Source organism: Arvicanthis niloticus, chromosome 26 (assembly GCF_011762505.2).
Source record: "Arvicanthis niloticus isolate mArvNil1 chromosome 26, mArvNil1.pat.X, whole genome shotgun sequence".
In the NCBI taxonomy this organism is placed as follows: domain Eukaryota; kingdom Metazoa; phylum Chordata; class Mammalia; order Rodentia; family Muridae; genus Arvicanthis; species Arvicanthis niloticus.
This window is the reverse complement of record NC_133434.1, coordinates 28,188,504-28,198,300: the sequence shown is the minus strand read 5'-3', so window position 1 is coordinate 28,198,300 and position 9,797 is coordinate 28,188,504. Positions and strand designations below refer to the sequence as shown.

The 9,797-nt window shown below is 47.3% G+C and overlaps 1 non-coding gene across 1 annotated transcript; it reads left to right on the top strand.

The window, feature by feature from the left end:
- Positions 1–8,813: 8,813 nt before the first annotated feature.
- On the top strand, positions 8,814–8,922 carry LOC143439477 (U6 spliceosomal RNA). The gene has a single exon (XR_013107699.1). It is a non-coding gene; the product is annotated as a U6 spliceosomal RNA (small nuclear RNA).
- The last annotated feature ends 875 nt before the right edge of the window (positions 8,923–9,797 follow it).

Below are 9,797 nucleotides of genomic sequence, written 5' to 3'. Positions count from 1 at the left end.
AATAGCCCCAATAGGTCTTTGGATGAGAGAATCTGCTTTAACTGAAGGAGGGAAGGACTAAGGCATGCCCCTTAGAGACATGAGACAGTGAAGCAGAGATTATTCTGGACTCTGTTGACTCTTGTGCCAGGAGCTATTTGGTTTGACCGACTGCCAAACCCTAAAGTTCACAAGACAGTCACCAGTGTGGAAAGACGCCAGCCTTCCTGGGGTGAGATTCCCAGAATTCCCAGAATTGTAAGCCTTCCACCCCTAAGGTCAGCCCCTCTCCACTGTGGTTTTAGAAACAGTGCCTCCCCCACACACATGCACAAAGAATGTTAGGGATATTTATATGGTAGACACTTCAACAATGTTGGCCACCCACGGACATAAACTTGAATATATAAACTTCCCCCAAGATGCCATCTCGGTCATATCTGAGTGTGACTCACCCCTTCTACAGAGAACGTAGGCCTGGCCAGAGCTGGCGTTTCCTCCTTTCAAGATGTGCCATTCCCACTTAATACAAACCCCACTTACTAACTCATATTTACACTGACGTTAAATCTTTGAAACTTTCCACCATTTGGTTTTCAAGAAATTCGCCGCCTGCCTCTCCCTTTGTGTACTGCCAATGTCCCACCCAAGCGACCTTCAGGGGCCTCCCCTATGCCCACGAGAGCCGAGAGCCTCCCAACTGTTCTCCTGACAGCTGTGCTCCCCTGTTCTCCTCTGGAAGTCTGTTCTCCACATGGTCACCAGAAAGACCGTCTCAATGTACAAATCTGCATGTGTCAGCACTTTCTTGCAGCTAAAGCCCAAGCCTGCCTTCCAGTGAGCTTGCCTTGACCCTTCTCCAACTCTGCCCCTCTGGCAGCCACATTCGACTCCCAGCTCCCCGACCCCTTCCCTGTTGCATACCATGATCACAGTTCCTGGGACAGTCCCTTGGGAAGGTTCTCTCCAGGACCTCCAGCCTAGGGCAGGTCTTGCTTTAAACTGTCAGTAATGGTTTCCCTACACCTCTCATCTAAGGAGCCTTAATCTCCCCCTATAACTAAACATGCATGAATGTGGTTCTATGATAAAGACCCGCCCTTCTTCTCAGCCCCTGCACTCCCAGAGTGGTGCTCACCACTGAATCCTCCAGGTTTACCAGGTGCCTGGCACAAAACCAGGTTCTCACAGAGCATTTATTGAGTGGTTTTCTGAGAGGTACAGACTGAATAAAAAGCAGACAGTGAGAATCCAAGCATTCATTTTTAACTGTCAGCATAATTGGAAAAACTAAAGTCAAGTGTCCCCCCAAAATTCAGGATGGAATTGCTCATAAAACCAACCCAGAGCCAGGCACAGTAAGATGCACATGTGATCCCAGCACTCAGGAGCCCAAGGCAGAAAGAGTTTGAGTTTGAGGTCAGCCTGAGCTACACTGGGAGATCCTGTCTTTAAAAGTAACTGAACCTTTGATCCCAGCACTTGGGAGGCAGAGGCAGGCAGATTTCTGAGTTCAAGGCCTGCCTGGTCTACAGAGTGAGTTCCAGGACAGCCAGGGCTACATGGAGAAACCCTATCTCGAAAAACAAAACAAATAAAACAAAACAAAAGTAACTCAAGCCAAACAAAAAACCAAAAGTAATAAAACTATCTTTACAAATAATGTATGAGATGATGTTTGCAAAACTCCAGATAATGGGGATGGGGGGGGGGGGAATCCAGAAGGCCAGTCCTGCCAGGTTGTCGACATCACAGAGAAAGGGCAAGCACATTTGGAGTATGTGGCCAAAAGACGGGAGAGGTGGGAGAGGGTGGTAGAGGTTAGTTTTAACTCCTACCTGAGAAGAGAGCCTCCGCCGAGGGATTGTCTACATCAGATTGGTCTGGGGCTTGTCTCAGGATCTATTCCTGTCTTCTCGAAGCTTCAGATGTAATGGGATCAGCTCAAGCTCCTGCCCTGACTTTCCCCCCAAATGACAGACTGTAGTTCGAAACTGTAGGTCAAAGAGACCCTTTTTTTTTCTCACTATGTTGCTTCTTGTCTGGATAGTTTAGCACAGCAACAGACATAAAACTGGGACGGGGGGGGGGGGCGGGGAGAGAGAGAGCGAGAACAGTGATGTCCTATACAAACTCCTGGGCCACATGCTGCTCCAAGGACAGCTTTGTAGTTTGGCCTGTCAGAGGCACACGTATACATAATTAAAGGAGACCCAGGATGGGACCCTTTCTATGGAGCAATCATGACAGACGACTTGTATGTGAGAGAGAGTTGGTAGTAGTAGACCGACCAGAGTCTGTCTGACAAAAGTGTGTGATACCATCAGAGAAGAAGAAAAGGCCTGAGCGGTAGAAGTTTCTTGACCCCATTGTTTGGAGACAGGTTGGTCCTTGGCTTTTGACAGTTGGTGGATGACCACACCCACCATGATCACAATCATCATCATTCCTGTGCTTTAGGTTCTGCTTCTCCAGATAGTCCTAATCGGAAAAGGCTGGAGCCTTTTATGCAGTGGGGGAGGGAGGAAGAAAAGGAGAGGAGTGGGGGAAGGGGGAGGGAGAATCAAATATGGATTACCTTAGTCCACCTGGGACATGTGACTATGCTACTTTGTGGGACCAAAAGAATTTTGCAGGTGTGTCCAAGATAATAATCTTGAAGAGATTATATTAGATTATCCAGATGACTCAATAAAGCAAGGGGTGGGGTGGAGGGTGATTGATTCTATAAAGATTAAAGAATTCTCTACGGATAGTCTTTGGGCACAAGAGTTTCCCCACATTCTGGCGAAGCCTAATCCCCAGGGTGACAGTATATAGAAAGAGATCTCTAAGGAGAGAATTAAGATCAAGTGGGGTTCAGAAGTCAGAGCCTGATTACTGTAGGGTTGGAATGTTTAAAAGAAGTCACATAGAGCTGGTGATGGCACACGCCTTTGATCCCAGCAGTTAGGAGGCAGAGGCAGAGGCAGGCCGATCTCTGAGTTTGAGGTCAGCCTGGTCTATACAGAGTGAGTTCCAGGACAGCCAGGGCTACACAGAGAAAGCCTGTCTCTAGAGTGCCTGAGGAAGCTAAGTTCCCACCATTGCCTTTCAGTGTTTCCATCCTCCTCGAAACTCAAATTCCTCCTGGAGTTTCCTGGAATCAACTTCTAGATATAGTACTTCTGTTGTAAATCTTCCCACCCCAACCAAGACAAGGCAGCTGGAAGTGTGACTGGTAAGGCTGGATCAGGTCAGGCTTCCCAGACCAGGAGACAACTGAGGAGCTGAGGCCAGCCATGCTGGTTCTTCTAGAACACCAGGAAACTTTATTTCTCATTCCCTGTGGTACCAAACAAGCCAGGGCACTAAATGTCACACACTAACTGGGTAGCGACTCTCAACCTGTGGGTCACAACCCCCTTAGGGTCACATTTCAGATTTCCTGCATATCATACATTTACGTTACTATTCATAATAGTAGGAAAATGACAGTTATAAAGCAGTAATGTAAGAACGTTGTGATTGGGGGTCACCACAACACGAGGAACTATATTAAAGGGTCGCAGCATAGGACTAGCTTGATAATCACTGCTCTAGAGACTGGCGCTAACCCATGCTCAGATTGACCTATTTCATCTCATCATTGTGACTGATCACCATAAAGCCAGCGCCTGTAAAAAAAAAATAGCACACGTGTATTCCCACAGAGCTCGGGAAGTCAGCAGTCTGAAACTAGTCTTTCTGATGCAAAAATCAAGATGAGCTGTCCAAAATCAGGACTGCCTTCCTCCCGAAAGCTCTGGGACAGGGAATGTGTGGTGTCCTTTCCATTTCTGGATCTCTGAAACTGCACTCGTCCCTGCATCCTGTGATGATTACAACTGTCGTTAAGAGGGTTTCAGTCACCTAGGGGACAAACCCCTGGGAGAGTCTTCGAGGGATTTTTTACATTGAGTCTATCCGGGTGTGAAGACCCACCCTGTGAGCTGTAGCCGTCTCATGAGCTGGGGTTCTCCACTGAGTGCCTGAACGATTCTTCTGCTTCCTGACCACAGAGAAAGGGCTGTGATCGTCAGTTAGTTGCCTCCAGCTCCAACAATGTGACTTCCACCGTGACTTCCCCTCAGCAATGGGCTGTACTCTTGAGCTGTGAGCCAGAACAACCTCCTCCTTCCCGAAGCTGCTTTTTTTTTTTTTTTTTTCAGGGTATTTTACCACAGAACAAGAAGAGTCAATAACCCACCCCATCCCAGTAACCCACCATCTTGTTCATGGCCCGAGATGCGGCAAGACCTCAAGGCGGAAGGGCGTGGTGGAAGAAAGCCGCTCAGATGGCAAAGAAACAAAAGATAGGGCCGGGCAGTGGTGGCGGAGGCCTTTAATCCCAGCACTTGGAAGGCAGAGGCAGGCAGATTTCTGAGTTCGAGGCCAGCCTGCTCTACAGAGTGAGTTCCAGGACAGCCAGGGCTACACAGAGAAACCTTGTCTCGAAAAAAAAAAAAAAAAAAAAAAAAAAGATAGGAAGGGACCAGAGACTGTGTGCCCTTCAAAGACACAAGACCAGTGATCTTCCAGCCAGACCCTACCTCCTAATGTCCTGCTCAGTCTGTTGATGAGGCTAGAGACCAGTGCTCTCACGACCTAATCACCTCCCAACAGTGCCAGCAGCTGGAACCAAGCCTTCAACACAAGACCCTTTTGGAGGGACGTTTTGCCGTCCAAATCACAAGACTCCAACTGATGAATGAAATGGCTTTAGACACTGTGTGTGTGTGTGTGTGTGTGTGTGTGTGTGTGTGTGTGTGTGTGTGTGTGTGATAGTCATGTCATTTTGGTACATATATGGATAGGTTTGAGAAGACAATTTCCCCCAAACCAAAGGCTGCTTCTCAAGCCTGTGGTTTCTATTCTGTGGCCAAACATCCCCCATCCTGCCTTCCCTTGACACATTTCAAAGGCAATACATTGGGCCAATAAAAACACTTGCCACCAAGGCTGACAAACCAGAGTTTGATCCTTGGGACCCAAAGTGTGTGTCGGGGGTGGGGGGGAACCAACTGCTGAAGACTGTCCTCTTACTGTCACAACATGTCACAGCATCCCCCAACCCCACATATTCAATCAATCATCAATCAATCAATCGGTATATGTAATAAAGGCTAGAACTGGCATATGCCAAAAGCTGGTTAAGGACCAAGAAAAACTTCTCATCAGCCTCAGGATCCCTAATCCTTTCCCCAGTCACGTGTTACCAACCACCTCAGAGTCGCCCCCAAAGCCTGGTTATCACTGCCCAGGCACACTGGAAAACACTCAGATCGCTGAAAGCGCTAATTAGAAAGGCTAGAAAACAAGATGGTATCAGTAGTCGGTGCTCAATTACAGGCTGGGCAGAGCCCTGACAGAGGAGTCTGAGAGGTGTCTCCTGCCCTGAGGAAACCCGGGATGCTGCCTCTTAGCAAGGACCATGCTAGGCTGGAGATGTCACTCACTCCCCAGTTGGTGACATGTCTGCCTAGCTTACACAAAGCTCCAGCACTGCATAAAACCAGGCAGGGCTCAGCACACCTGTGATCCCAGCACTGGGAGGGTAGAGGCAGAAGGATCAGGGAGTTTAAGGGTCATCCTTGGCTACTGAGTGAGTCTGAGGCAAGCCTGGAATATACAAGACCACATAGAAAGACAAACAAGACAGAAGCAGGCAGGCAGGCAGGCAAGAAGGAAGAGAGGGAGGGAAAGAAAGGGGAGGAATGGAGAGAGAGGGAAGGGAAGGAAAGGAGGGGAGGGAAAGGGAGGAAAGATGAGGGGAGGGAAGGGAGTCGAGTGTCTACTGGGCGAAGAAGAGTACTATGCTAAGTACTGTGAGGCACAGAGGGAGCAGCCCAAAGAAACTTCTAGAAAAGAACTTTCCTTCTCCCAAACAACTCTATGACTATCCCAACTTTTAAAAGTAATGTTTTCATTATTGCAGGGGACAGGGAGTGGGGGGACGGAAGCCACCCTTGAGCATTACCTTCACCAGAATCCTTTGCTGGGACATTTAGAATGTTTGCATTAAGTGACTGAAAGTAGCCTCGGAGTGCATGCTGGCTTACAGACAGACTGCAATTCAGAGGGGAAATGACTAGCCTAGAGTGAGGCGGCATCTTGGTGGGAGAGCTGAGCCTGAAGCCCTCGCCTGTGGTTCCTACCATCTACTCTCTGTGTATTTTACATTGTTGTTAGAAATACTTAATTAGAGTGCATTAATGATGGACCAGATTCCAAAGCTACTTGCCAGGCATTGGGCATGCGCAGATTAAATTCCACCCGCTGCCTCTTGCCTTCTCCCTTGAAGCTGGTGACATTTGCTCTACCTACGACCACGATATCAAATCCCTGTGGGAAAATCCTTGAACATGGTTATTCTGATAGACTCAGAACACATACATCCCTGGGGCTTAAGCTAAGGAAATTGCATCAAGAACGAGCCTTTGTGAGCCCCTGGATAATCCATGGGCCTTGTGAACAAATGGTAGGCAGAGTGGCTCCTCCCAGGGGCAGCGTATCAAATGTTCTTATAAAGGATGGAGCAGTATACATACAAGGAGGGTTCATTCACACTTTATGGACTCTGGCTTTTCAGCATCTACCTATTTCAGCTCACACTGAAGTCTGGGAATCAGCAGCTACAGGCTAAGGCACAGAATCCTCCAAGGGGTTTGTAAGGCCTGCAACATTTGCAGCCACCATCTTCCTGCCTCACCTCCAGCAGCCAAAACCACTCCCTGTCCTAGAAACCTCTTGGTGATGGAGCCTCTGCATTTCCAGGTCCCCAGTCCTTCACCTTGTTTGTCTTTCTTGGACTAATCTCATTGGGAAAATGTCTGTACCCCCTTCCAACGCCCTTCTGAAATGTCCCTTCTCTCTGACATTCTTTTAAGTTCTGGAAGACAGACTCACCTGCTGGTTCCGTCACAATTCACCGACATTAACCTCCATTATGTGCTGAGTATATAAAGTAATCCCTAAGTCTGGACATCTCTCCGGGCCTCCTAGGAGCACCCACTGCTCAATGTATGCTAGGAAAAGGTGCCGTTCCCCTAGAGCCAGCCTGTGGCTTGGCAAACAGGAACCTGGGCAAGCCTGCAGCCATGGGTGCTATGCCAGGCCTCCTTGCAAGATACACAGTTTGCTCAGCCTGTCTGCCCCGTGGCCTGTGAGCCCCTTGATGATCAAACACTGTCATAAAGAAGGTCCTGAGAGCAGTATGACAGAATGAAGGTTCTTTTACTCTCTGTGGACTCTGGCTTTTCAACATCTACACGGGGATTTATTTATAACTGTGAGGATAAAATAAATATAGGCTACTTCATTCTCTCTCTCTCTCTCTCTCTCTCTCTCTCTCTCTGTGTGTGTGTGTGTGTGTGTGTGTGTGATATACATGTTCATGTGCCACCACACATGGCACCTGGCTCCACTTTATTTTTGAGACAAGGTCTTTTACTGAGCCTGGAGTCCACAGCTTTGGCTAAGCAGGCCGGTCAATGAACTCCGGAAACTCATCTGTCTCCACCTCCCCCGTGTTGGGACTACAGATGTACATGCCATGTACAGCTTTTTATGTGGGTGGTGGAGATATGAACTCGGGTCCTCCTGCTTGTGCAGGAAACACTTTGCTGACTGAATGATCTCCCCAGCTCCATTCTTTTTTGACCCAGAACAAGAAACCCTTTCTATTTTTCCCGGAGATAACTATGTCTGAGGCTATAGGAGAAACAGCTCAACTGAAAGACTATGCTTTACCCTGCTCAGTCATCAGTGAAATCATGACGCCCATAAGGCCTTCGGTACAAGCGGAGTATGCTGGCAGCCGTAGAGACATTTCAGAATCTGCTGGTCTGTGTGGAGAGGACCCAGAGTCTAGTGAGGTCTTCAGGGTTAGGCTTAGTTCGGAAGAGTTTTAAAATTCCCAGGATGGCTGAGAAGGTGCACTTACCGTTCTTGATTAACTTCTTTTGAACGGTCATTAAGACAGTTCAAGAAAAGGCTTCAAGACTCACTAACTTTCCATCCAGGAGCAGAACCGACTGGCTCCTCTGGCGATCGAAACTGAATCCTTTCTTGGTCTTTAATCACTGGGCATCGACCAAATAATTAGACAGAGAGCTTGATAGACAGATGCTGGGGGCGGGGCCAGGGGCCAAGGACAACCCGTGGGAGCTTGTTTAGCTGAAGAGCTGCCTTCTGAGAGGCAGCCGAGCTACAAGAACATCCGTCCTGGACAACTTTTTCTTTTGTCTTGTTTTATCTTGAGACAGAATCTTGCTATGCTTCAGTGCTGGGTGTTTTGTTATTGTTTGTTTGTTTTGCTTTGTTGTCAATTACACAAGCCTAGACATATCTGGGAAGCGGGAACCTCGATTGAGGGGTTGTCTCCATTGGATTTTTCTATAGGCAAATCTGTGGGGGCATTTTCTTGATTGATATGAGAGCACTCGGGCCATTGTGGATGGTGCCACCCCTGGGCAGGTGGTCCTGGGTGGTATAAGAAAGCAGGATAAACAAGCCATAGGGAGAAAGCCAGTAAATAGAGTTTCTCTATGACCTGTGCTTCAGTTCCTGCCTCCGGATACTTGCCTAGAGTTCCTGCCTTGGCTTCCCTCAGTGATGGAGGAAAGCCTGTAAGTCAAATAAACCCTTTCCTCCCCAGACTGGTTTTGGTCAGTGTGTTTTTATCACACAGCAACAAAAAACAAATCAGGACAGTAAATCATGTTGGCCTCAACTCTGAAATCCCCTGCCTTAGCCTCCTAGGGAAGTTAAAACTTGAAAGTGTTCCAGAGTTGTCCTCCTGTTCTGTTGTGGGATATCACTGCCTTGGCAGCACACTAAAATTGAAACATCACAGAGAAGATTAGCATGGCCCCCGTGCAAGGATAACATTCAAGGATGATATTCGTGGCGTTACATGTATTTTTGAAGTGTGCTGATTTATATACATATGATTTACATACACATATGTATATAAACCAGCATACTTCTCATATATATAAATACGTACACACACACTTAAAATGTCCAGCAGCAGATATTCATGTCACTACTATTGCAAAATACAAACATTTGGATAAAAGAACACTGAACATTCATTCACAGTAGATCTTTGCTCTTTTCCTGTGGTAATTTTAGAAACAAGTCTCAAGCCGAGTGCTGGGATTATACAACTGTGCCACCATTCCTCACATGGCATCTTATTTTATTTTTTATGTATCTATAATGTTTTATTATGCGTACGTTTGTGTGCCTCCGAGTGTGGATTTCTGCATGAGTGCAATGCCCACAGAGGCCAGAGGAGGGCGCCATATCCCTGGAAATGGAGTTCTAGGCTGTTCTCAGCTGCCTGGTGTGGGTACTGGGAACGGAACTTAGATCCTTTGCGAGAGCACTTGCATGGTCTATCTCTCCAACGCATTGTTTTTATTTTCGGTAAAATGTCTACTCATGTGATCTCTTTCTCATGTTGTAGCACATTTAACCTTCGCAGCAACCTGTAATGTAGTTATAGTGAGCTTACAGATAAAGTGAAGACCACGTTTATCGTCGGGATTCAGACCCACCAAAACAAAACAATCCGTTGCTTTATTATATATGGGGAGAGAAATATAGAGGTGAGGCTGTGTCACCTAAATCAGAACAGCTGGCACAAGCAAACTAGGCAGCATGGTATCAAGGTAGAGGAGGAAGCAGAAGGACTGATACCAATCAGTGAAGTCTACCTGAGGATACAGGAACTGAGCTGAACTTTGAACCTTGTGTAATATAGCCTTATTAAGGACGATACTTGAAGAGAC